The sequence below is a fragment of the Amphimedon queenslandica genome, unplaced genomic scaffold, assembly GCF_000090795.2.
Source record: "Amphimedon queenslandica unplaced genomic scaffold, v1.1 AMPQUscaffold_13300, whole genome shotgun sequence".
In the NCBI taxonomy this organism is placed as follows: Eukaryota; Metazoa; Porifera; class Demospongiae; order Haplosclerida; family Niphatidae; genus Amphimedon; species Amphimedon queenslandica.
In genome coordinates, this window is record NW_003546464.1 from 109,820 (window position 1) to 115,038 (window position 5,219).

The following is a 5,219-nucleotide window of genomic DNA, read 5'->3' on the forward strand; positions in this document are numbered from 1 at the left end:
ATAGGTGAACATAGTGGCAATAATACACTATCCAACATTTCAAAAAGCTTTGACTAATCAGACACTACAATGTAGAATGGATGCTTGTATCTAAGCAATACTACTATGCGGCATGCAATAACCACACCCAAACCACATCCACATTCTAAATGTTTTTCAGAGCCCTTCAAGAAATGCTCTTTCATTCATTTACTTTTAAGAATATGGCACTCAAACTATATTTTTATAACAAATAGGAAGATCACAGCCTAAAGCTAAACTCTTTTGATAAAAAAAGGTTTCAAACTTTAGATTTTTGAAGCCACACCCACCAATTGTAGCTACTTCTTTTAGCATGACAAACAGTCTATGTTGTTTTCAATCTCTAAAAAGCTAAAGTACACTCTTCAAACTTTTAGGAATATTTCAGCAAGTGTCCTACAGTAGAATAAAATATAAAAAAAGCTTCAGTTATTATTATGAATTGACAAAGTGTAACAATCTCTTACCATTTTAGCTGTTCAGCACTTGCATTAGTGCAGCAGCTGTACTGCAAAATAGATGGTGTTTTGATATGTTGGACCCCGTCCATTGATGTATTTGTACCACACTCCCAGTTTAGTATTTTATTGATGCACCTATCTGTCATGCCCCACTAGCAACGTACGAGAAGCAGTGTGATTAAATGTTGAACTTAGTACTTTTAGTAATGAATTTGCACTAGGAGTGGGGCATTTTGATTGCTTTACATTTCAAATGGCTGAAGCTCGAGTCATGGAACAGAGTCATTCCATTGCAAAACAAGATGAACATAAACAGCAGCCTCAAAAAGCATCGGATATGACAGTATTACTCAAGTTCAAGACTGTGTAAAGTAGCTTGAGAAACCGACTTGTATCTTCAGGATAAAAACTTCATCTCCTTTGGAGAACCATGGATACTTTTCTGATGTAGTATCCACTGAAAGTTCATACTTATACTTTTAAATTGAGGATAATACCTGGGTGCCTGGGATCTCCGTTTATTTACTGGACCAGAAAGATCTATACATATTGCTTTTGAAAGGCATGTGTATGTTTTCACCCATAAAATGTAGCTAGTAAACTACTTGCTCTGAGCTAGGAGTTGTAATGTTCATTGTAACATGAGTTTGAAGCACATAAAAGATATATTAATTTAGACACCCTCATATTTGTATTCTTTTGCATGGATGACCTCAATAATGAAAACTTTCGGATATTTTTGAGGTGCATTGTTTCAGTACAGGTGTATTATGCACTACAATGCACCTTTTCAAACAAGCACCTCCTGGAACATTTTCCTAACAAAACTCCGAACATGTAATTAGTTAATAAGCCAGTATGTATGAGATAGGAGATCTGTAGCAGTGTTCACCAGAAGTAAGTGGTTCAATAATGTTTTTACCAACCAAGGAACCCACTATTTACAAAAATTACACATCTTTGTAGCAAGGTACAAATCTGGAACATTCTAGCCCAGAATGTTCCAGTAAACAAAAAGAATAGTCCACACAACAAAGGAATAGTCTAGTAAATGAAAAAGAATAATCTAGAATGTTTTTAAATGGTACACTAAAATTAAATGCCTGTCCTATCTTGTTTCTACTGTTACAAATACCTATGCATGTATGACTCTTCATTTAGAGGTTTGTTCATATTTTATGCTCTTATGCATGTATGTACATTTTAGAATTGTTGCCTTAGGTCATTTACGATCAATAAGTGATGCTGCCACTTCAGCTTGTGAGTCCTATTGAAGACCAACAAAAATGCGGTCAGCAGTAAATCTCTTTAACTTCACTGTTTCCAAGGTATGACCCTAAGATCCTTTTTTTGGTTTTATAATAATGAAAGGACTTTAACTTAACTCTCATCTCAGTGTCCTCTCTCTCTAATATTGTTAATGAATCTGATCCAGCAGTGATAAAAGCTGCTGCTGCTATTTACAAGAAACAATCTGTTAGACCATTAACTTAGTTTTAAATTAAGATCACTGAAGCTGCCCAGAATTCTTGCTTCAGTAACCTGTTGATGTTACGTAATGGTTCAGACTTTGTTAACATATGCAATAACTACTGTGAATCAATTGTATGAGTTCATGAAGGGCAAAAGCTGGACTAAGAATTGTAGCTCTGACACATCACCTTCAGTTACCAAACATAAGAAAAGCAACCATTCTGCTCAGTTAGACAGACTAAAAGCATTGGAGGAAGAAAAACAATAGATGACTGTTTATCATACGAGGATGAGGAAAGTATAGGAAATAAGAATTATCATGTATGCATGAAGGAAAGACATAATAATGTGAGCGGCAATACAGAGTCAGACAAATATGAAGCAACTTATTTTTGATTAAGCCTTCCCAAGAAATTTTGGGGAGGCCTAATGATTTACTACTTTAAATATGTAATCAGAACAAGCATATATTGGGAAGCATCTTTCAGAGGTTGTCAACTACAGTATTATTAAGTAATTTTAAGAAGTTGTTACTATTAGATTATTGTACTGCTCGTGCAGAATGATGTGATAAGAATGATTCTGCACAATGTACTTCGTGTTGTAAACTGATTAAAGCTGCCAACTTGAAGCAGGGGTTCGTTGTCTTTATTCAGTATTCAAAGAAATATTTCCATTTGTGATGTAGAATACATTGAATATTAAACGTTACGTTCAACAAATGCCGCTAATTGCTTTTCAAGGTAACAAAGAGATCTTTCTGATGTAGTTAGATCTTTCTAATGTAGTTACTTGAAGGTGTCATTTACTTAAATGTTGTTGATGTTACAAATGCATGTATTGATCATCATAATAATACTGGCTGTAGGGTAATGTTAATATTTCATCTTAAATGATTGCTTCTTTTGGCTAGAACTGATAGAAAAAATTGAACTAGTAAAACGTGAAACAATGTGTATCTGGTTTAACAGAAACCCCTGCAGGAGCAAATTTTCGTTTAGAAGAACTTTCAGACAGAGCATCTAGAATTGATGAGAGTATTAGAGATGCAGAAGCCATTCGATAGAGCATTGAATTTTATTTCTCCAGAAAAAAAGGCACTTCTGCCGTCATTAGGTTTTACTGAGAGTGAAGAGTCAGAACTGAGTAGTAAGGACAAAAGTGTTGATGATGTATGTTTGAAGGTGAAGAAGCAGGTAGAAGAGGAGTTTTAATCAGATGATGCTTGTAATTTAGAAGCAATATCTAAGCCAAAATTTTTAGGACCAATTCAATACTGTGATTTTAATTGGTTTGTTTGATAGAATAACAGAAAACACAAACTGTAATAAAAGTGAAGCAGCTGAAGCTCTAGATAAAAGTTTTTCATGTATAATCAGCTTTCGCTTCAGTTTTTAGAGATAGACAGAAGTTGCAAGAGTCATATATAGCACTTGAAATTGATTGTTACAGATGAATTAGTGTTGATCGTAAAGGAAATGCCATTAATGGACACGTTTCTGATGTTAGGAGTGATGACCATGATTAATACACAGAAATGCAGGAAATAGCAAATATTATGGCAAGATTTCTAATAGCAAAAAAAGGAAGCAGTTTCGACACCACAAACGCTATAGAATATCGAAAGAGTTAGCTTACGAAATTTTTTATCTCAACTTGTGTCTCTTGAAGTAAGAGTAATTAGAGATTTTTGTTCTAATGTAGCATTGGGGCAAATATATTGTGTGGTACAGGTGTTCTTACTTTTGACTGCAATATCAAAGTAAACCATAAAGTGACATGAGAGAATTACACAACACATCATGAAACAGTAAAATTGAAATTTTTTGCATGGCACTGTTGTATTGCTAGAAGCAGAAAATATGGAGTTAGCCACTGAAGTATATATAAACAGTAAGTGGTGGCCCATGTGTTGATACAGAAATACACCTATTTAAAGGTGCAGATTTATCTCCACAGCAAAAAAAATTATTAGTATAATATTGCAGTACCTAAAAGGGTACAAGCAACAGTTAAAGAAGGAAATCTCTGCTATGCATGACTAATGTGAACAGGTATGGAATATGGTGGGTAACTGCATGATCGGAAATCTTTTGTCACAGTTCATCTTTTATCTGGTCTATTGCTATCAATTACAATGTACCCATCCTTTGTTTGCACAGTAATAAAGTGAGTTTGAGAGATGATATGATACTAGTCCTCTAGTATCTTTTCTTCCTTTTGCTACCCCAGATTAAAATCATTGCTATGGAAATAATGAATTTAAGGAATGTAACGATTTTTGTTATGGACAATTTATAAAAGCCAAGGAAACTATAGCTTGTAACTTACAGCCAATGATAAAGCCACCTTTGTCATTCTTCAGGAAGCCTCTGACTCATGTGTAACATGCCCTCCTTATGTTGCCTTAACAAGAAGTCAAATTCTGGTTTAGTCATCTGAAAACTTTTCAGAACAATGGCATTAGTGGTGCTTGAGGTGTTGCTGAAACGAGAAAGAACACTCAACCCTCTGTCCAACAAGGCTTGAATGTCAGTGACCCTCAGCCATCAACTTTCAATTCTCAACCATCAACCATCCACTCTCAACTATTAACTGTCTAAGACTCCCTCATATTCAGTAAATGAGTACCAGTGTGGCATTTGTCTCATTTTATTGATAGTTTACTCAAGTTGAAGAAGTCTGAATTGAGTGTGACAGATGTGATACATGATATCATTTCATCTATAATGGAATAGATTGTGAAGCAATTCTTGAAAGATATGTACAAAATGCAGTGACTGAGAGAAGCATATTTGTTTGTGTGTGGCTGTGGGTAATGCTGACTGTACAAGAAGTCAACTTCTGGCTTAATCATCAGAAAGCCACGATAATTGACACAATACTATAATTTAATGAATAATATCTTTGTTTAATTGGTTGTGATACAATAAATAAAGTTTTCTACTGCATGTAAATTAATAAATCATGCATAGCACATCCCCCATAAAGGACCCTATTGACAGGGAAATGAAAACAGGCATTTGAAGCTGAGTTGGCCCCAGGAGGCGGGGGGGGGTGAAGAATTCAGCTCTCCATTTATCCGCATTCGTGTTCCGTATGTCAATAGTGGGGCTGGAAGTTGATAGGTTTATTAAATGCCACCAAACTTAGACTCTTTAAACTTCTAGGTGTGTTTCACCAAGCTTCCTAAAGTAGAATAGAATGTTCAAAAAGCTTCAGTTATTATTATAAATGGAAAAAGTTATGCGTAAGAATCACCAA